Source organism: Ursus arctos, unplaced genomic scaffold (genome assembly GCF_023065955.2).
Source record: "Ursus arctos isolate Adak ecotype North America unplaced genomic scaffold, UrsArc2.0 scaffold_3, whole genome shotgun sequence".
Taxonomy (NCBI): Eukaryota; Metazoa; Chordata; class Mammalia; order Carnivora; family Ursidae; genus Ursus; species Ursus arctos.
The window spans coordinates 45,006,577-45,030,813 of record NW_026622985.1 but is presented as its reverse complement, the minus strand read 5'-3'; the positions used below and the strand labels follow the sequence as shown (position 1 = coordinate 45,030,813).

General features: G+C 34.9%; 1 protein-coding gene across 17 annotated transcripts in view; it reads left to right on the top strand.

The window, feature by feature from the left end:
* AGMO (alkylglycerol monooxygenase) overlaps nt 1-24,237 on the top strand; it is a 366,688-nt gene that overhangs the window by 207,793 nt on the left and 134,658 nt on the right. The window lies entirely within an intron of this gene.

Below are 24,237 nucleotides of genomic sequence, written 5' to 3'. Positions count from 1 at the left end.
TTCTTCCTCTCCCACTCCCCCTGCTTGTGTTCCCTCTCTCGCTGGCTGTCTCTCTCTAAAAAAAATAAATAAATAAATACTGAATCAGAAAGTGAAGGAAGGTTTAACAGTTGTTAGCAGCTTCATGGTTCATGGATTCTTCATTCTTCTGTATTTGGTAAAATTCAGCTTTCCTTGGTGTTTATCTGTTTCTGCACAACAGACCAACCCAAAATCAATGGCTTATTTATTATTTCTCACAAATATATGGTAGTTCCACTGTTTCTTTCTCCTAGGCTCACTTATTGGGCTATATTCAGGTTAGGGGTCAGCTGGGCTGGACAGTCGCGTGGATCACATGAAGGGACTCAGTTTTGGCTGGTAGCAGGAACAGCTTTATTTTCCCCTCCACATGACTTCTCACTCTCCAGTGGGCCAGACTTCTTGAAGCCAAGGCTCTGGAACTTAAAGTCACTTCTGCCACTTTCCATTGGTCACAGCACATGACCACTCTAGCCAATTTTCAAGGGTGGAGAAAGAGACTCTATTTCTTGAATGAAGATCAGTCAGGTCAGTTATTGTAAAAGAGCATATATGAAATTATAGCCATTATGCAACCTACCATATTTGGGTTTTATATGATTTAAATTCATGATAATTAGTATATCACAGAATGTAAACATATTTGTCTGAAGGCATCTCAGACAATTCATTTCAGTTTTACATTTGGTCACATTATGAATGCAAAAAAGAAACTGCATCTAACTTTTTTCATGAAATATATGGTAATCTGCCATAAACGTACTTCTGGATTCAAGGGGAAAATCACAGACACATACACACACACAAACTGACCTATGAATATTCATGGCATACAGCATTTCTCAATAGTCTATTTTAAAATTATTCACACTTCAAATATTTTTTATCAACTGCACGAAGTTTGTGTTCATGGATAGTAGTTACATTTGTTTTAAATAATACCTATCTTCATATCAACTCATAATTATTTTTCTATCATCTAGTATTTATTATATACTAAATTATATAAAATATTTTTAAAAGATAATAAAATGAAAACCACTCAATTAAAACTATTATATTACAATGCCAGTGAAGTATTATTAACATATGTTATCTACTACCTTTGTGATCCTTCTCTATTTCACACTCCCACAGATACAACTCTTATTTTATACTTAGTGCTTATCATTTCCATGTGTTTTCTAAACAAGTGCTATTTTTTCATATATTCTTAAATTTATCACGAAGTCATATTTGATTTATTTTTAAAAATTAGTGCAATAAAATAGCATCATACTATATATATATAGTTTCCTTCTAGATCCTTTAATTTACTGAATGTTTTATTTCTAAAACGTATTCTTTTTCTTGCATGCAGTTGTAATTCATTCACTTTTATTGCTATAAAGTATTTTGTTGTACAACTATATTAAAATATCCATTCTCTAGTGTTTGTTCCTAGCTTTTATTTTTATAGTCCTGCAGTGAAAATTCATGCACACATCTTCTAGTGCACATGGCATTTATGTAGTTTCTCTAGGTTATACAGTAGGGGTGGAATGGCTGGATTATAGGAAATGTACATGATTACATTAAGAGAATGTCAAGTTGTTTTCCAGTGTGGTTATAAAATTTACCACTATCAGAGTATACATGCCTTCACAAAAGTCAGAATTAGGTTAACTTTTGTTCATCTGGGGATTAAATATCTCATTGTATTTCTAATTACCATTTTCCTGTTTAGTGCTGAAGTGAATCATTATTTCATCTTATTGGCCATTCATATTTCCTTTCCTGTGATAGGCTTTTCATGTCATTTAACCATTTTTCTGTTTGGTTGTTATTTTCTTCTTCTGTTTTTTAAAAATTCTATATATGAAGATACCAATCCTTTTTTGTTTATATTTGTTAAAAGCATATTCTCCCAGTTTGTAGTTTGTCTCGTTGCCCTGGGATTGAACTCAAGTGGATTTCATTTCCACAGAGTAATACCAAATAACAGTATGCTACCTCCACACATGAAGATGACACTATTAAACTATTCATTATTAGTAATTCAGATTAACACGAACTTTTTTCTATATAGTGCTAGGTATATGTAGCAACAATTCCTCCTCTAACGACAAGTATGTCTACATAACTCCTGAACAGGGCTATGAATCGAGGCTATAATTATGCAAAAATATAAAGCTAACATATAATTTGAAGATTAATTCCACAATTATGGCTCCTTTAGCAAGGTTTATGGACTATTTGAATTTTAAATACATACATCAGGATTTCCCCCATCCTTTTGTAAGGAAGAATACTCAAATTTAAAGTTTATCCAAAAATCTACTCTATGGCATAGCAAAACTGCTAGAATGTAATGAAATTCCCCTAAAACATGATACTATATTACTGAGAATATATTTTATATGAGATACGAAATTTTTATTTTTAGCAAAAAAAAATGCAGAATTAATGGAATAGCATAAAATTTACACAAACACTGAGGGGTTTTTAAAGCAAATTCCCTTTGAGATTTTGTCATGTGTTCATATAATAAAGCTTTGTCACTTTTTCCTTCACCTTTAACTCAATTTAAGTGTCATTGCCACTTTTAACATATTTTTGTTCTTTTACTCTCCCTTATCATCCTTGTATTTTCAGTATCTAAAGATATCATTTTTCAACATTTATCATCACATACAATTAACAAATGTTCATTCTGTTCCAAGTTCTTGCAAAGAGCTTTATGTGTGTAAGCTCATTCTTGATGCACATATATCTCCTATGTTCATACCATGTACTATCCTTTAAGAGTGGATAGAAATAACGAATGAAGGGGCACCTGAGTGGTGCAGTTGTTCAAGCATCCAACTCTTGGTTTCTAGTCAGGTCATGATCTTGGGGTCATGAGATCAAGCCCTGCATCCCCTCAGCATTGAGTCTACTTAGGATTCTCTCTCCCTCTCCCTCTGACTCTTCCACTCATGTTCTCTCTCTCTAAAATAAATTAATAAATCTCTAAAAAAAGAAAGAAAAGAAAATAACTAATGTATTAGGTGAGAAGCAGGCTAAGTAATAGGTGAAAGTAGGCTCTTTGAGGTGATTTATATGTGGCCCTTTAAAAAGAAATACTGTCACTTCCTATTACTCTTCTAAAAATACTTTTTCTTGCTATGAACAAAATATGTGGTAACCAAAATGAAGCAATATTAGAATATAGTACTGCTTTTTTCTTTAAATACATATTTTTTTATATATGTATACTGCTTTATTCTTTAAATACATATTATACACACACACACGTACACACACACATATATAATTACAGGAGAATATATATATATATATATATATCTCCACACAAAATTTCCTGAAATGTGTTGTCTGTTGTATAGGATTTTAAAATATTGAATCTACATACAAGAAAATGTTAATACATGATAGTTTGCTATGGATCATCTTTTCCTATTAAAATGGTTGAAATTAAGAGATATAGATATATCTTATATCTGTACCTATCCATCTCTTCTCTCTTGCCACTATTTGAAAAGCCCCTACATGGGCATTCTCTAAGAGCATAGCATTCACTAAGATGCTTTGGCAAATACTTTAGGTTGAAGGAGATTTTCACCATCATTTTCTGCATTTTATTATTATATGTATTATAAAGAACACAAATTTTATACATTTCTGATTAGTTCATACTGAAATCATCAAAACATAGGTGAAATGTAAAGGAGAATTTTACATTAAAAATACTGAGCGTTGGTGGAGGGCGCCTGGGTGGCCAAGTCGGTTAAACCTAGTACATTTGGTTTCCCTTCAGGTAATGAACTCAGGGTCTTGGGATCAGGCCCCACATCAGGCTCCACTGAGCACAGAATCTCCTTGGGATTCTCTTGCCCTCCCCTTGTGCTCTGCCTAAAATAAATAAATCTTTGAAAAGTAAAAATACTGGGTTTTTAAAAAATATTTTAAATATATTTCTGTCAGTTTAGTTTTTGCTTGTTTTGTTTACTTTGTCTTTTTTTTTTCCCCTTGTTTTGGCTGTTCTTGTTTGAAAACAGGAAGTAATTCCTTGCCAAGAGTGGTTTAGCTAGAGGGGCAAACATGTTGAATTTAGTTTAACATTGCAAACTTTGTAATTTTGAGTGAGGCCTAAAATGGATACAATCTCTATTAATTATATTGTTTGTATAAAAATAGAAATGCAGGAATGTTAGAAATCTAGCTCTCTGCATGGCTGATTCCTGACCACTGAACCAGTTTCCATCCTGTCGGCTCTTATCCCTCTACATTTTTCACGGATGTCCTTTAATCTGACTTATTTGTGGGTCTAATCTGCCTGTGCCAGCATGGTGAATTACGAGCAGCAGTTTAAGGTAAACATCATTTACTCATAAGAAATTGTTTCCACATCAACTCGGTTTTCTGCTTGGCCTTTAAAAAAAGAAACTCTGCCCCTTTTTATAATCACCTGTCCTACGTTTGAAATAATAAAGAGCCCCGCATTTTGCCTGCTCCAGTCTGAGTGTGCCGCGCGTTGTGCTATGATTTATGACCTGAGCATCCGACACTCTCCATGCACTAACAAGATGGCCTGCTGCGTTTGAAATATATTCCCCAAATGAAAGCAAACACAGCTTTGTGATATAAAGCCTTGTCAGCACGCAAGGAATTAAACACATGCAATTTATAATTTGTAGTTTTTCTTATTGCATTGCCTTTAAGAATGCCTAAAATAGGTTAAGATCCATGGGTAGACAGGATTTTGCATACTAGACGAGAGCTCTAAGGGGAATCCTGACCTTGAGAAAAAGGCGCAGGGAGATTTGGCAGAACGTCAACGTGGTTTCCACTAGTACATGACAGGGACTCATTATGGGCTTGCTGTTGCCTGTAAGCTGGTTTCACTACCATCAACTACGAGGCCAGAATGCCTGGTTCCAGATGCTCTTGCCAATTGACCGTAAAATTGCTATGCATTTCTGGCCAAGCCCGAGATTTTAAAAGCTCCCCTCCTCCTCCCCTCAACACCCTAACCCCCAATTCCCTCTAAAAAGCTGCTCATTATTCTTCCTTTGCCCCCTGATCTCGGCAAAAGAAATACTTCTGGAATCAATTAGCAATGTCTGCCCTTGATGAGGTTTGCACGTGAGTTTGGAGTTGTGAGGCTTTGATAGTGTCAGCCAACAGCTGCAGTTTCAGGTGGTAAAATCTAAGAAGGAATTTTCCAGGGTTTATTTACCATCATAAAAATTTTTAAAAATAGGCAAGACATGTCGGGAGACCGTCTTATATGCCTTTGAAAGTGAGGTTAAATTTGGATTATATATTTGTTTTATTCACAATGAGCAAACTGGAAATCTCTGATTGGGGGAATCTTACTGTTGCCTTAATAGACTGTCAAATGGTTGTAAATACTAGAAACAGGGGTCTCCTTTCCGAAGGTTACTGGTAAAAGAACATCTGTTATTTTTTTCTGTCATATTAATTGCTCGACAAGTAGATAGTCAAGATTAATGGGAATCAGAAGCCATTTTCTGAAAATAATGTGAATTATTCTGTGTAATATGTTTGCCCACTCTTTCTCTCCAGCTATATATGCATATAAGATTTTTAATCAAAAATTACAACAAGAATTTTTTTTTCTTTTTAGTATAGCTATGTGGTAAGCTTTTATTAATGCTTATTTGATAAGATGCTATAAACTTCTTTTTATATTTGTATGTCCTATTAAAATACATTAGCTGTAGGAGCATGGAAATGTCATGATTTTCCTGAAGCCACACTGAGAAGCATAGTAACATCCCAAGTATCCAAATTATCACTTGGCACTTCCAAGCACATGGCCTTTTCTTTCCTTGACTACATCATATGCTTCCTGGAAGTCTGCTTTTGTTTCTTCTGCTGGCTAAAAAGCAGAGACATTTTCAAGTGCACGTTTTCATCATGAAAATTTTCATTCCTGCTTTCAAGAAATGGTATCAAACTTTTTTTTTCCCAGCAAATCACCATTAAATATATGGAATTTTAGTTCCCAGAAATACCTCTTACCTCTGCAATCAATGTTACTTCCCCTTAAAGTGTTGCCAGTTCTTATATAGTGGTGGAGAGGTGTGAGGAGAGAATTTTATGTCTGTTTCTCTAGTAATATCTCCATATTTAAAGGCAACAGAGAAAAGTTCAAATTTGCATTTTTATGAGAGCTCTTTTTACATATGCAAACATTTACCTACTAATCAGTCTGGTTTCTATTTTGAGGTTTTTTGGTAAAACTAAGGGAATAACTGTATTATCAAGTGTACATAAAATATAGTAGAGTTTATTATATTCATGGAATAACGTAAACTGAAAAATTTCATTACTTAGAATATCTGATGGTTCATGCATGCTCTAATGTGATAAAAGTTTAAAAGACATATTTTGCCTACCAGTTTCCTAGGTAAAGTAGCATACCAGCAAAAACAAGGGCAAAGACAAACAAGGATGAACGATTTTTAATTGCCATCTTTAAAAAATAATGTCTCGTTTATCCTTCTCCATGTCCGTTATAGGCTCTGCATCTCATTGGTGAGCCATCCTTCCTTTTATTGAGTATAACAAACAGCATTCTGGAAGGTACTTCCCTGTGATCAAATTGTTACAGAAAGGAAAAGTTGATTAATTTATTCATTCATTATCTCTGAGCTGAAATATCCTGTGTGCCAGCTTTTCCTAAATATGTTCAGGTCTAAGAGCAAAATCCATCTCCATGGTATTAAGCACATTGACAGTTGAAACATTCTCTCCAGGGAAGAAGCAGAAATCTACTCTTCCTGACTCTCAGATAGGAGGTTTCCCTACAGCATCAAGTAAGACTACAAACTCACTCTAATCTTTTGGACATGCAATATCAGAGAGAAGCATTGAGCTGGTAGAGAATTACTGCCTGACACTCTCACGTGCCACTCCTAAGTCTGTGTTTAAGTGGTGTCGTCTTCTCTATATGCCTGCATAATGGATCCGAGAAAATTGGCTGATACCGGTTAAAAGTAAATATGGATTTTTCCATATAGTTTATCCTCTCTGTTATGTTTTTCTACCCAAATTCAATACTTAACAAGGATTTTGATCTGTAAAGCGCATGAAGGTAATATCTCTCTTACATTGTGCTTGTTTGTGACAATGTCTGACAGTGGCTCGGCCTACCTATGTACAAGTAGTTAAATTACTGTGATGAGTTGGAGAAAAAATTGGACTCAGATTCCAGACACATGGCTGTTATGAATTAACAACATGAGGGAGGTCACTTGGTTCTTGGCTTCACCATCTGTAAAGTTAAGGGAATACAGTAGATTTCTAAAGTTACTTCAGTGTGTAAGATTTCATACTGGTTGTATGATTTAAAAAAAAAATTGAATAGCTGCTATTGGTTTATAGTCATATAATTAATTTACTAAGAAGAAGTGGATTCAGAGGAATCTTTGAGAAATGAAGAGTTAAAATCTATGAGATATTTTAAAAGACAGAACTGAGACAATAAGCATCCTAATTGTGCTTTGTGAGACTTTAACTGCACCTCCATATAATCACCATCAGGCCCTTTTCAACCTATGAAGTCACTCCAAACAAATGAAAAATCAAAGTAGATAATAAACAGTTTGGTTTCTATGAATCCATCTTCCATGCAGACTTCTTACAGGTAAGGATGGAGGTTACAGGGGCTCCAGGCCATTGGAATTGGATTCAGGTCATCAGAGTGGAGCCTGGAACAAATCTGTGATTTGGGAGATCATTGGATATGGAAATGCTAAAGCCAGTACTGGTGATGTAAATGCTAGCAAGTCTTGAAGTACACTAAGATCCTTCTGGTAAAAACGGATAGTAGCTGTGCATAAGGAGTGTTATCAACATTCAGCAAGATTAAGTTATTGTCAGCGTGCCTAGAGTAAAAGCAGCTAGAGGCATATATTTCTTTCAGTTTGTTCTCATAAAGTGTTAATTATAAATCCACTGGGGTATCAAAGAAATAAGTCTTAATGTGAGACACATAAGTGATTTACAATAAGCATGTGGAAGCATTTAATCAACATGCATTAGGCAGATGATTTAGAGAAACCTTAAGGTTTGCTCTCCCATTTTGTTAATAGATACTATGTGGAAATCACAATGAAAAAATTATTTTCCTGCTTGCTACATACTCTTCAGATGATGGCTGATGGCTATGGATAAATTTGTATGAGATTTCCACTTACTTTAAATTCAGCCCTACCCCGACTAAAATGGTGAACTTGTTTCAATCTGCAGTGGTACTTTTAGCTCACTCTTATTCCCTTATTCCAAAGGAAAATCTTCAAGTTAAAATCAGGGAGATACTTTACTCATATTTAATTCCAGTAATAACGGCCCTAAAATAGTAGATTATTTGTAGAAGTACGCAAGTGTTACAAAGCAACAGTTGGAAGGAAATCTAGCCAAACCTGTAGTAAAATAACATATGTGTGAATACTTGTTCCCAAATAGCCGTAGAATGTATTTCAGGGCAATTAATTTTACTTAGAAGCTTGAAATTCTGGTTACTCTCTTCATACAACCTTCTGTCATCTGATCCTCAACTCTTTTATTCTGACAGTGGCAGTTTTATCTATCATTCAGTGAAATTCACTTACTTATTCTTGGCCAGAGTCATTCTAAGTAGCATGTATTTGACCTTAGTAGTATATAAATGTATGTTGATGGGGGACTCTGTCAAAAGAGTATAGATGAATGAGCTTAGGTATCCTTCGGAAATGGAGTTGGATCATTGGAATATGGGCCTTTGATGGAAAATTAGACTTTGAAATGCTTTATTGTTCTCTTTGGATTACAGGTGAAGGGGCTTCCATTTACTTCCACTTGTGACCAAACATTAGCATAAAACATACTATTATCATATAATAGAATATATAATATGTGGTTAATATTATGTAATAGAATATATAGACATATATATAATAAAACATTATTATGAAACCGTAATGGTGAAGATCAAAGGTATCCTGGAATAACAAAAGTCACAAAGAGCAATAGTTAACCTCAGGGAAATATTTTTGAGAGCAGGAACTTTATGAGTGAGTGAACTTTACTTTTTAACAATAAAGACAGGAGAAGTTTTAAGGGGTCACTTTTTACATAAAGATAGGTCTACTGTTCCATCAGAATTCTCCCTCTAGTATCAGGGTGGTGACAGTAACAGACTTTGTTTAATTTAGGTGCCTACCAGTCAGCAGATTCTAGCCTTAAACTCAGGGTTCATAAGCTAATAAATCCAACCTTTGGTTGGATTTTGTTTGTCCTGCACAGAGCTATTTGTGTTTAATTTAAAATTTGATAGGTTACCAACATTTTTAAATCAGGAGGCTTGAAGAACTTGGATTAATGGTCTCTCTTGAAAATTTCAAAGATTTGGGGGCACCTGCGTGGCTCAGTCGTTAAGTGTCTGCCTTCAGTTCAGGGCGTGGTCCCGGGGTCCTGGGATCGAGCCCCGCATCGGGCTCCCTGCTCTGCTGGAAGCCTGCTTCTTCCTCTCCCACTCCCTCTGCTTGTGTTCCCTTTCTCACTGGCTGTCTCTCTTTCTCTCAAATAAATAAATAAAATCTTAAAAAAAAAAATTCAAAGATTTGGCCATCCCGAGTCTGCCTTCCCTTAGGTTATCAGTGAATTGAAGACAATAGTTTGAATCCATGAAGGCAGGGACTCTAGGCAGAATTTAGATTCTTTCAGTTCATAGATATCCAGCAAGATAAGCAAGTAGAAATTACAGATAGCACGTGAGTCCCTGTAACTTTGTGCCGTAGAACAAAATGACTAGATTTCCTATTAGAGGTTAAAGAAGGATGTTTAAGATTTGAGATGAAAATAAATGAAGGGATGGACTGCTGTTGTTGGCTTCCATCCTTTGAGCTATTTTAGAATTGGAACCTCATCATCTTTTTTGTACTTTACAGATGTGCCCTAAAACCAGGGCATGGATCTAGGTCTTTTAGTATTCATATATATATGTGGTCGTATGTCCATTAAATTTGCTAGGAAGTATACACATACACATGCACACACACAAAAACAGAAACATTAAAATCTTCTGGGGAGAGAATTTTCATGGCAGGAGAACAGATGTGGAAAGGAACTTTCATGGAATCTTTTAAAGTCTGATTCATAAGATTGGTAGGGGAAGAAAGGGATAAAGAAAGGGGGGGTAATCAGAAGGGGGAATGAAGCATGAGAGACTATGGACTCTGAGAAACAAACTGAGGGCCTCAGAGGGGAGAGTGTGGGTAATGGGATAGACTGGTGATGGGTAGTAAGGAGGGCACGTATTGCATGGTGCACTGGGTGTTATACGCAACTAATGGATCATCGAACTTTACATCAAAAACCAGGGATGTACTGTATGGTGACTAACGTAATATAATAAAAAAAACATTAAAAAAAAAATAAAGTCTGATTCATGTCAATGTAATACCTAGTTTGTTTTTTAAAGGATCCATATTGACACTCCAAAGAGTATTTTTTAAATAAATGTATAGGAAAAAAAAAAGTTTAATGCATAAAAATGTGTAAATGTAAATATATAAAGTTACTTGAAAATGCACTTTTAGGGGCGCCTGGGTGGCGCAGTCCTTGAGCGTCTGCCTTCGGCTCAGGGCGTGATCCTGGCGTTCAGGGATCGAGCCCCACATCAGGCTCCTCCACTGGGAGCCTGCTTCTTCCTCTCCCACTCCCCCTGCTTGTGTTCCCTCTCTCGCTGGCTGTCTCTCTCTGTCTAATAAATAAATCTTAAAAAAAAAAGAAAAGAAAATGCACTTTTAATTTAAACCAGTGGATCTAATTTAAAAAATAATAAGGTGCAATTCAATTCAGACAACTTTGTTTTTTGCTTACGATCAGCACTAAAATAACTGTTTTCCAGAGCCATATGCTGCATATGGTCAACTCATTTTTGAGATTTTAATCCTTGAATAACTTGAGAAATTAGTATCTTGGCTAAAATCAAATTGTTGAATTTTTCTGAATATAACTTTTCAAATTGTCTTATGTTTTACTTTTATATCTGTGATTAAAAGAAATGAAGAGGCTTGAAATATAAGGAAGGGTAGCAATACAATATTCCTCTTAGTACTTAGGTGTTATTCAAGAATGAGTAATTAAAGTAAATTATCCCCATAACTGTCAAATAAAAATTGCTTGATGAAGGAAGATTAACAAATGTCATGTTTTACCATTGAATCTTAAGTCCAGAATACTTGGAACACTTTGTAATGTTTAAATGTTGGAAATAGGTGTTATGAAGAAATGAATAAACAAAACCCAAGTTATTTACTAAATAAAGTACTTGAGACCTAGACCAAATAATGCTGTTACCTCTTTCCCAATGGAATTTGAGTGATTACATCTGTCTTGGCAAAAGTGGTTTCGTTTATCTTAACGTGTAGTCTATATAATGCTTATGTTACACTGTTTACATTGATGATTGAAAGCTAATATACAGTATATGCAGTTTGAGATGCCTGTTTCCAGTTTGAAATGTATAGTTTTTATATGGCAAAGGATACTATCAATGGGTTTTGAAATTTACCTGAATTTAACCCATTTTTTTATTATATCTACCAATAAATTATCAGTATTTTTCTTCCTATTGAAAAAAAATCTATTTAAATGACCCTCTTTTTAATTTATAAGAAAATGTTTAGCTGTATTCAACAATAACTACACTAGCACTTTTAATAGAATTAACATTTATTAAAAGTTTTATGTTTCATTCACCTTACTCTGATTTAATAAATCCCCCAGTCACTCACATACTCAACAAATATATTAAGTACCAACTTTCTGATGGAATTGTTAACAATGGTTAGGAACAGGAAGTCTGGACTCATACAAATCTTGGTTGGGGTCCTGGCTTTGATATTTAACAGCTGTGTGAATATTGGTAAGCAAGATTTCAAGCTTTCTGGAGGTAATAATAGAATTTTTACAAGAATTAAATGAAATATTTTATGTAAAGCGCTAAGGGTGATTTCTGCTGTAAGGTAAATAGCAATTGCTACCTATTGTTGATGGTGATAAAAACAATAATAGCATTATCGCTACCTAGTACTGAGGCAGATACTGGGAGGAAATGTCAAATGAGACCGTATTCTAGTCTTTAAGAATTTGGAAGAGGTGATCAAGTAAACTAGTAATTCCAGTAGATTATGATAAATGTTGTGTTAAAGTTATACACATTACGCTCTGAGAGAACATAGAAGAAAAACATACATAATACAGGTGTGGTGTGTGATAAGATTACCCAAGGTGGCAGTGTGTATCTTGAGCATGAGTGGAAGCTTACCATCTGAAGGGCTGTGAGCAAACACATTTCAAGCAGACCAAGAAGGTCACACCAAGGCCAGTAGGTAAGAAAATGCCTGCTGTGTTGGGAAACGCATTGGTTCTTTATGGCTGTAGTGTTACCTGAGAGTGGAAGAACACAAGAGATAATATTAGAAAAATGAAGAAGGGCAGCAGCAGAAAAAGATGTGTAGAGAATGCACATTAAGGAGTTGGGGACTTGGTCCTCAGGGCATTATAACCATACCATTGAAGAGTTTTAAGCATAGAAGCCATTTGATTAGATTCACATTTTACTGTGGTCACAGATGGTTTTAAAAAGAAATAATTGGTGAGGAATGGTTGAGTGACAGGAAACACATTAGGGATTTATTGCAATAATCTTGGTCAGGTGTGACAGTGAGTTCAACTAGGATAGTCGCTGTCAGGATAGAGGCACAGAATTGGGAAACTCCGAGAGCTATAGGATCATTTATCTCTTTCTGTGCATCTCAGGAAAAGTCTTCACCAGAGAGAATCTAATAGATATAAACAAGAGCTATCTGATTCAGATAAAAAGTTGAGAGATGCTTTAAGTTTACAGATTTATTCAACCCATAAAAAAACATCATACCATGCAGGAGGCCCTAGAGTATTGTTAATGCAAAACATTTTTTTCCGAAAAAAGCAAAGAAAATATTCATAATATTCCTAATTTCAGATTGTAAGATATTTTTATTATGCACATTAATTCTAGATCTGACACTGTTAGTCCACCGCAAAATAAGCTATGCTTACAACTCAATATGTATTGGAGAAAGCCCAAACTCCTTAAAGAAATTAGGGCATAAATATTTGTAATTAATATATATATATAATTACATGTAATTATATATATACACACTATATATATGTAACTATACAAATTATATACAATAATTATAATTATATAGAAATATTTTTAATTATATATAATTACAATTATTACATATATGCATTTGTTTATTCAATAAATACTGAGTTACTACTATGTGCCATGGGTATTAGGTGCTTTAGATATATCAGTGACCAAAAATATGTATTATTTTCTAAATGGGTAATCAAGAAATTCTTGATTTACTCTTAAGCCTGGAATTGTATCTTTTTTTATTTTTATCAACCCCAGTGACTGCCAAGTTGTTTCTTTTCTTAAATTCGCAAATCTGTAAGAAGAACGTGATAGCTAGTATCTTCCAATGAATTTTATGAGTAGCTGAAGGAAAAATTATTTTCTAAATCTCATTTCCCATGTGTGCATGAATTGACTACAAATTTCTACTTTTAAATTATGTTTAGAACCAGAACAAATTTTTTACATTATTTCAGTACTAAGTAATAAATGGATCTCTCTCTTCTCCTTTTCATGATTCAGGATCACATTTGAAAGGCAATCACTAAGATCAAATATAAGTTTTGCAGAGGTTTTGTGGTTAATATTACAGAAAAATGTAATGCAGAAACTATGAAACTCATGTCTTGTATTTCATATCACTTCAGGGTATGCTGGTTTCAGGATAGGAAATTAGTTAAATATTTGATACAGTATAGTTTGTAGTTATAATTTGATATTTAAACATTAATTTAGGATGAAATAAGGGTGAGTGAATGAGTCTTTAAGTTTTCATTGACTGAATATCATATATAATTCAGGTTCTAATAATTCCTGTAGGAAAATATGATATTTCTTATAGATTTCTATTTGTGTAATTATTATCAGGTGCCCTGTGAGTTTCCAGGAAGGCAAAGCATCCATAAAAGAGAAGGCCACTGATATTTATCAAGTTATCTACTCCATTCTAAGTATACATTTTTACTTACTCTTCACAATGCCTTTTAGGACATATTATTATCTACACTTTTCAGATGAGAAAATTTTGGCCTAAAGAGTTAATTGAGTTGTCCAAGGTCATATTCTTTAAGTTGTAAGGGTAGAATTCAAAACTTTTTTCTGTCTGTACTTTTGATTCTTTAAGTTTTTTTTTTTTTTTAATTTATTTAAGAGAGAGAGCAGAGTGAGAGAGAGAGCACAAGTTGGGGAGGAAAGGAGTGAGGGAGGAGGGGAGAGGGGCAGAGGGAGTGAGAAGCAGGCTCCCACTGAGCAGGGAGCCCCATGCGGGGCTCAGTCCCAGGACCCTGGGACCATGACCTGAGCCAAAGGCAGATGCTTAACCAGCTGAGCTACCCAGTCAACCCTGCATTTTTGCTACTGTACTACACTCCCACATAAAGAATAAAAATGACAGTATTGATCAGAATAGTAGCACATGTGAAAATTCCTTTCTAAATACATACGTTAATGAAATAAGCTATTTTTTAAGAAGTCTGATCAGGATAGCAAGACCAGGTCTCTTAACTACTTCAAAATACTCCCATTTTGAGCACTTTTATTGATGAAACTGCCTAAAACCTTGAAGGAAATATGATGAGGTTGACATAAAGCCTGGTCTAACTACGTGATAAAGGTAGGAGATGAGAAGGGATAGGGAGAGTTTGCCAGTAAAGTCATTAACACTGGATTTTAAAGATGAATAAAATTTCCTGAGATGGAAAAGGATAGACATTTATGAATTCACTTAAGTTAAAATTCAAGGCAACAACCTTGACCTTTCTCTCCTCCCTCATTCCTTCTAGTTTCCACAGCAATGCACTCTTTACAAGTTTTATTCCTGCCTTACTAGCCACTCCTTTGTAGCTGCTAGAACCAGCTTTTTCTCTAAACCTCAATTCCTGTAATTCCTTGAGGCTCAGTCCTCTCTCTTGCTTTCATTGCGTTGTATAATCTCAACTCAGTCTCATGGGTTTAAATTCCTTCTAAATGCTATTGACGTAACATTTTATGTAACCTTTCCTGGTTTCTCTGTTGAACTTCAGACCTATGTATCCAATTGCCTGCTCTGTATCTATGTGTCGAAATGCAAGTTTGGAAATAATAGGAGTTGTTGAAGCTGAAGATACAAATTTGGGAGACATCTATTTTAAGAACCATGGAGCTGATTAATTTGGAGAGATAGGATAAGTTTCCTTTCTAACTACAAAAATGCAAACATGCAACAGTTTCATCACTAACCCATGTTACTTTATTTGAATTTATTTAAATATAATTAATCTATATAATCATTATTCCTGATCAAAATTGTTTGAGAACCACCAGTTACCATCTACTTTCTAAAAACTGCATTCTAACCAATATACATATAAGAGAAAAGATTAGATAATAACTTGGCATCATTACCAGTTCTTCAGTGCATTATCAAGCATCTGGGATTCAACTTCCTCTCCCAAACATTGACCTGTATCAAAGTAAAGATCTAATAGATATAAATACTTAAAGGCAGTGCAATTAGGTGAAGATGATCTATTCTGTGCACTACATTTTTAATGAAAGATTTGGCGTAGGGGCTCATGAAATTTCTTTTTAGAAATTAACTTTCATCCATCTCTTCATTTTTTTCATTTACAAATTCAGTGATAAATTTATTTTAAAGTTGGTTTAATTTAAAAAAATAAAGTTGGTTTAATTTTAAGGATGCATGGAAATGCTAGGTTTTCTGGTTCCTGATTAGAGACTGCAGTGGCAGGAAAGCTGATGCCTGTGGAGGTATATACATATGGAAGAGTTTTGAAAGTCACCTCCATCAATGTTGACCTTCAAATTAGATAATCTAAGAAGGTCAGAGCTTCACAGCTACCAAGTCTGAAAAGCAGAGATACAGAAACAGAATGTTTTGTGTAACTATTAATTTGAATGATTGAAATGTAATTATATTATTCTTATCTACAGTTAAAAATATATTCACATAACTTTTGCATTATATGAATTTCACCTCGATTGAAAAGTAATGTTAAAAAAAAGATGAAATCAAATTCAAACTTCTGTGGATGATTAAAAAAAAAACAGAAACTTTGTTCACATACATGAAAGTATATCTGAAGTACTTAGAAAACAGTCCTCTCTACCGGAGATAAAATTTTCATGATATATTCCCTCCAGCCATCCCAAGTCACTGCTTAATTACAACCCCAGATCCTCTATTATGTCTGCCTTGGAGCCTTTAATCGTTTTCTTCAGTTAATTGCTGGAGCACAGAATCCACTGGAGAGTAGCTTCCTTTTGCTATTCAGAGTTGGAAAGGTGGAGCCCAGGTGCCTTAATTTATCTGCCCATGGTCAAAAGGGCCAGCAATCTGGTAAATGTAAGAAACAGCTGCTAGGACTCAGCCAGTCGCTGCACTCAGAGACAGGTGGACGAAGACTGCTAAAGAGATTGTGCAGTGCTGCTGCTGCTCCTGCTGCTGCATTTTGTGAACCTATCGCTAGCAAGCTTTCAGACTGTGCAGGGTAAGCAGGTGGGTTGCAACTGGCCCTCCCCTTTCCCCCTGGCAGAATTATAAAGAACACTTCTCCAGGGAGATGATACCTGTTTCACAGGTAAGGGTGGATTTAATCAGCCTTCTCATCTGCCCCTTTCACCAAAATCATTTGCTCAGCTTGGAAGATCTCTGACAAGGCAGAGATGAGCAGCTGGGGTAGTAGATGTCATCAGATGTACCTTTTAGCTTTTCTAAGCTATGGGACACACCCCAGGTTTATGGATAGTCATTCCTCTCATTGCCAAGCTCCCCTTTTGACTTTGTCTTTTTTCTCCCACCTGGAGTGATTGAGCATATAAATTATATAATCATAAAATATTCACAGTTATTGGAATGTGATTTTTGGCTTACAATCTTCCCTCTTGTGTACTTGCAGCATTATTATTTGCTACTATATACGGGTTTTGAATGAAAGGAAATTTAGAACGAGTGGGTTTGCTGAACTCCAACTTTAGAAAGCCTGTAGTTACAGTTAAGCTTCTTCCTCCCTCAGAGTCCTTGCTCCTTATCTCATGGATTCAGGGCTGGGATGTTTTGCTGCCCTGATAAAAGGGCCCAGTTACTTTCTTTTAAGAGAATGCAATGGCATATGACGTTGTGATATACACAGTTACATATGTTCAGCTGCCCCCAGGGAGAGCACTGCAATGTTTGACAGTCCTGCACATGTTTTCAGATGTTGAAGTTCATGAACTTTAAAGGACCAGGTGTCAAAATGGTTTTGTTTATGTGGTTTGGGAAAATTACTCTACAGTCTAAATGTAAATACAGTCTAGGTCATCTTGATTTGCTGAAATACGTGTAGGGTCTGATAAGCAATTACTTAATAAATGCCTTGTAATCATGTAAATGCTACAGCTTAGGACTTGGGAGATATGTTTAAATTGAAATAACACATCGATTAGTTTCTCTATGCCTTTCTCACTGTGTATCAAAACACACAAAATCGTCAAATGACAAATACTTGAAGATGGGTAAAACAGCCCAGATCCTACAAGCTAAAGAATGTGATTAATATATTCAGTGGCACACATTTAAATGACAATTAAATTTCCCCAAATGCATTAACTCAGAGCACATAACTTCATAAAATATTTTTTATTCAACAGCAATCCTTAAACATGAATCAGTAAGATTAATTTTGGGATGCAAAATGAAGAATAACAAGTGGATATGCTGGAAGTTAATGGTGGATATTTTTTTCCGTATTGAGTCAACCGATTTTATAGGAAAGAACAGTGTCCGCCAAATTTAAAGAAAACAAATAAACCCTAAAATAGTATGGTTGCTTTGATTCAGTTGGCACTGTGATTTTCTAAATAAAGGAAAGAACTGGGTGGACATATATTTGTGGTGAGAACATAGTTTTTTGGGTTTTTTTTTCCCCCTTTGGTGGTTATGATGGATTTCTTTTGCTGTCATAATTTGTGATGTAAATTGAATGTGGTAGAAGTGATGACCCGTAACATTTTTTGATGTGTGTGTATGTGTGTGTTTGTGTGTGTAGGAGTTATTTACTTTTTACATGAATGCAAGGATTTAAATAATAGAGAGCAGAAGTAGTTAGTTGATTTTGCCTGGCATAGCACTTAGCTTTGGGATTATTGTATATTTTTATAGGGCCCAGTTCTCTCATATATTTTGGAGTAGGTCTTCTGTTTATTAAGATGTATTTTCTCATGATAGGGGTATGTTTAAGAAACTAAACTAATTTCTCTAGGGATTAGTAACATATACGAAACTCCTGCGTTTGGCTTACTGTGATCTATTAAAAGTAACATGAAGAACTTTGTTAGGTTTTGGTGAGAAATATGAATATTGTGAGTTGCTACTGAAACCACAACTGAGGACAGGTAATATGTAGAGTGTACTTTGCTAATGTATTATCTAAGTTATGGGTATGAAAACTAAAATGTATTTACCTACACAGACTACAATAAATCTTAATAGTGACTGGTATGCAGAAAACATTTGAAAGGTAGTGCTGGCCAGACACAAGTCATTTGGCAGTGGCCTTACCTAGTATATATTTTCAGGGCCTGTCTGCACAAAGATGCTGGCACGTTAACCATGATTTCTATTCCAGGTGATGGATTTCTATCCAAGTAAGCGAGTGACTAAATATTTTCCGGTGGAATCTAGGCACCATAAAATCACTGAAGCTGAATAAAAAAGTTGTCGACCTTTTTAAAAAGTAATTATAATAGCTTTGCGTACCACTACAGGAGAAGAAATATTTCCACTTAGATCACTGAATAATGGAATAGGTTGAACCTAATTAGAAAAGAAAAAGTAATATGAGTATGCTGCTAATATTTTTTATCAGCACTAATGAATGTCTTACTGAATTTTCATGAATTTCCAGAAAACTTCCTAGTCATTAATAATAACGGAATGCATGGATTCCACATCCAACTGTATCAAAGTAAAGAAATCCAATCTGAACCCACTAAAAACCTATGCCTTCATCACTTCATCTGATTTATTCTATACAAAACCAGTTAAGAAACCGAACACTTTACATTAGTTTATTTGTGTTACCCTGAGCAATTAGAGATGAATACGCCTTCCCAAGTGATACAAATGTGAGTCTCCCTTTGTGGCAGGTTGTTTAAATTTACAACATAAAGCTAGCATTTCCATCTCCAGTTAAATCCAAACAGACATTTAATTTTGGTACATGACATTTCTGACTAAAATAGAGCCAGAAAAGGCATTCAGACAGCTCTTATTGTTCATGAATTTGAACAAATTGGGATCTGTGAATTTATAGCCAGGTTGTGCTCTACTATTGTTTAAAATAGCACACATGGAAAACACGCATGGGTGTGTTGTAATTCAGCTTTAATGATGTAACACTTGGTTTCAGTCAATTGTTGGAGGGCTGCGAGTGACATTGGTTTTGTGCTTCAGACATTGCATGGAACTTAGCAATTATAGTAAGGCTTTCAATAATGGCTGTTGGCGGGATATCTGCAAGTGAAGTCATAGCAATTTTGAAAGAGAAAGCTAATAAAAATACACCTGCTTGTAGTGGAAAGTGAGCCTTTAATATCTCTGCTTTGAAGTTGGATGAAGCCTTTGGTATTAACTAACAGATACTATGATGTAGAAATAATCCACTGCCCCAGGGGAGGGCAAGGTTGAAGCTACAGCAGATTGGTAGTTTCTAATCACCTACTTTCAGTCATTCTGTCTGATATCACAACAGGAAAATACAATAAAGTGATCTTTTTTCCTAAAATGCCTCAAAGATGTTATTATTTGAAAGCAAAAAAAATTCGTTATAAATAAGCAAACTAGTGCATACACATTCCTTGAAATAAACTAATCAACAAGGTCATAAATAACACATTTTGGTAAGTGGTTTTCATTCTTGTCTGAGACTTCAGAATGAGATTTGAAATTTTACCTTCTAGTAAATCATTCAAGATGATGTGCAGTGTTTCAGATTTGCTTCTTGAGTCCTTCCCTCCTCTTTGCCTCTTTTCCTTGGCCACTTTTTAAGTCATTCATTAATAGTTCTTTACATGTAAAAAAAGTGAGAAAGTAAAGGCACTTGTGACACTTCCTTTTACATAATTTGGTACATTCCTGCTCTCAGGAATCCTCTTTGTGCTGTGAGAAATTAATTCCTTCCCTTGGTGACTTGCTTCCTTCATTCTTGCTTGGGCTTGCTTATAGTCTATGGTAACTTTTATGGGATATTTAAAATAGTGAGTCTATAATAAATGCCGATATATTGAGATCACTGGGGGAAGAGATATTTTAGGAATAAATACAGTTGGAAGTTAGAAATTCTGCACACAAAAAAAAAAAAAAAAAAAAAAAAAAAAGACTATCAAGTACCAAACTACAATTATTTTAACCACTTTTCCCAGATACTGGTTACAGTCATGCTTTTAACTATTGATTATGATGTTTAAATTAGTGTGAAATAGTTTATATAATCAGTATCCTTGCTAAGCACTTTAAATATTGATGGTATCATGTAGTCATTTCCTTTATAAATGAATGTTGGAACCCATGGCAGTAGCTTGCTTGCTTGCTTGCTTGCTTTTTTTTTTTTTTTTTTTTTTTTTTCTTCTTCTTCTTCTCTTTTTTGTTTTCTTTCTAATTCAGTAGTGCATCTCTATAGAGAGTATCAAGTAACCCAAAAGGTATACATTAGCACTTGTCAGGGCCACATTTAACATCAACATGCTAAGTACATTGAAACTTACTACCAAGTTCAAAGGGAATATATGGACTCTAAATCCCTTGTTAATGTGGTAAAGAATCAGTATCAAGGTGTTTGTTTTGTTGAAAGGAAGTCACATTTTATTTGTCATTTATGAAATGGACTTTGATGTTTCTTTAAGCCAGAAGGGATTTTTCTCCCCAATTCAGTTACTGTATCTGTTAAGTATACTCTCATTAGAGTATTGCACAAGAACTCTATTTTGAGGGGAAAGGAGTAGAGTGTTTTCTTTATAGAATTTCAGTGTGTAATTTGCATGTAACTTGAAAGTGGGTTGTTGTTGAGTCTTGGCACCTGCTGGGATGAGTATCCATTTCAGGCTACAAAGTGGTGCTCTGAAATAAATATCAGCAAGCTTGTTAAATTTTGTTAGGTGTATCATCCCATTAGTACAAGATATTATGGTAAAACAGTTGAGTTCAATTTTCTGGTTATATGTTTGGGCTATGAACTTGTCCTTCTAGTGTTCATGAAGAATTTCTATTGACAGAGAGATTTCAAGGTGAAAAAAAATAAGAGGGACTGATCCATTTAACTTCTGTATGCCCAGAAAACATCATGTAATTCATTCTGTAATGTGAAATATTGATACTACTTTGTAACATCTGCCAGATAATCTGAATATGAAAATATAGTTTTAAATACCATTTTGTATCCAAAAAAGGTGAAATATATTTTCATTTTGGTAATGAATATAAATATAAGTAATTTCAGTAAATAATTGTAATCTTGAATAATAATAGTTATTATTTATTTGGCCTCTGATAAGTACTAGGTACTCTCATGGGCCCCTCACTCCATTTACTCTATATCATTTCACGTTAGTTATTCTTGGAATTATACAAGAAAGACCTTGTTTCATATTTTGACTTGCCCGAAGTCAGACAGCTAGTAATGGGAAAATCAGGGTACCAGATTACGTTGGACCAGAAGCTGTAGCTGAAATGGGCAAGTGAAGGGGGAAAATGTGGTAAAATATTAGAAAGAGAATTAAACGAGGAAATATATTAAAATAGAGAAAATGTTATATGAAGTGCTTTGAATTAGTCCCTGAAGATAAAATCTCTTTTACATTGATTCAGTGGATGTTTCTGATGAGACAGATCCTACTTTTAACAGTTGAGATCAATTTTCTTCATGCATTGTTCAGTTTCTGTGATATATCAGAACCAGGCACAGAGAACACTGCCAATAATAGAGAGGATAGTCCTGATTGAGAAGAAGATATCAGTGTCCAAGTGAAGGTGTATATCAGTTAACATCACACTCTCTACTGTAATGGATAAACTCCAGAGTATCAGTGGCTTACCACAGTAAAAGGTTTTTTGTTTTCTTTTTTTCTTTTCTTTTTTTTTTCATCCTCAGAGATCACTGTTAGTGTTCTTATTTGGTGTGTAGCCTTCTATGTGGTCTTTTAGGAACCCAGGCACCTTCCAAATCATGAGGTTTCTCTTTCTTTCCATTATTAAGGAAGAGTAAATGCAAAGAAGAATATTGTACATTAGACGGTTTGAGGGCCATATTGGAAGCAGTATATTTTAACTTCTGCTCCCATTTCATTGGCAGGACTTAGTCACATGACCATTCTTAATTAAAAGGGAAGCTGGGAAATACAATCAAGCCCATCAAGTAGAGACACTATGAGACTGTTCTTTCTTTTTTATCTCGTTTAAGCACCCGGCTACACAGGCACACACACACACACAAACACACACATACACACACATAATTTTAATGGCATCTACCACAGTATTTTTAAGCATGTACTATGTGCTTGTCACTTCATTAACCTCATTGTATATATTTCCTTATTTTATCCCTACAACAATTCAATCAGATATTACTCATGTTAGTTGTTATGACTTTATAACAAATTATCATAAGCCTCAGGGGCTTAAACAGTAATAATCATTTTAATTTCTCACAGCTTCTGTTGGTCAGGAATTCAAGAAAGACTTAGCCAGGCAGTCCTTACTTAGTCTCTCTTGCAGTTGTAGTCATATATTGGCTGCGATTGAAGTCATCTAAAGGCTTGACTAGGACTGGAGGACCCACTTCTAAAGTTAGCAAGATGGTACTAGCTTTTGACTTTGGTGACCTCATTTCATCCTCATATAAACCTCTCCACTTGCTTGCTTACATGCTTTTTTTTTTTTTTTTTTTTAAGATTTTATTTATTTGACAGAGAGAGAAAGAGAGAACACAAGCGGGGCGGGGGGGAGCAGCAGACAGACGGAGAGGGAGAAGCAATCTACCTGGCAGAGCAGGGAGCCCGATGTGGGGCTCAATCGCAGGACCCTGGGATCATGACCTGAGCTGAAGGCAGACACTTAAGCGACTGAGCCACCCAGGTGCCCGCTTGCTTAAATGTTTTTAAAACATGGCGTCTGGCTTGTGCAGGTGAACAATTCAAGAGGAGAAGGGGAAAGTTGTAATGTCTTTTATAACCTATATTTAGAAGTCACAAACCGTCACTTCTACCATATTCTGTGTCTCACACAGAACCAATTCTGGTTCATGTGGGAGGATCTTATAGGAACAGTGTATACCAAAAAGTATACTTTCTATACCAAAAAGTGTAGATCATTGAGAGCATTTGCTAAGCTGATTTCTATACCTCCATTTGTCAGATAAAGAGGGTGAGACTTAGAGTGTGTGTTGTGTGTTGTTCAAGGTCACTTAACTAGCAAGCTGTAACCTGCATACAAGAATATTTGATTTTAAAATCCATGCTATTAACAATGAAAATATACTGTGTCTATAAGCAGATTAAGTATGGAGGCATATGTTTCTCAGAAAAAATGTGTGTAGCTGGTGAGAACCAGCAGAGTGAAAGTTATTATAGAAATTCAAGCAGTCAAATGCCAGAATTTGAAGTAAAGGGAATGCTTAATACCAGAAAAGCTTAAAACCTGCTAGTAACTCAGATGCAGAAATTACAACATCACTGACTGTCAAAATCTTCTTTTACACATATACAGATTGTTTTACCAAGTCATCAGTTCCTTTTTTGATACCAAAAGTAGTCAAGGAGGAGGTTTAAGTGAGGCACTAATTAAATTTCAAGGTTAAGATTCTTTTTTCTTAGTACTAGATTGGCAGATGAATATATTTGTTCCATAGTATTTTGAAATAATTCGGCTTATCATTGGTGATTAGAGAAGGATTGTGATGTTTAAAAAATAGTAGTCTCAAAAATATTTGGCAAGTTATACTGTAACATCTTACAGTTAAGTCTACTGTATCAAAAATAAATGATGCCCT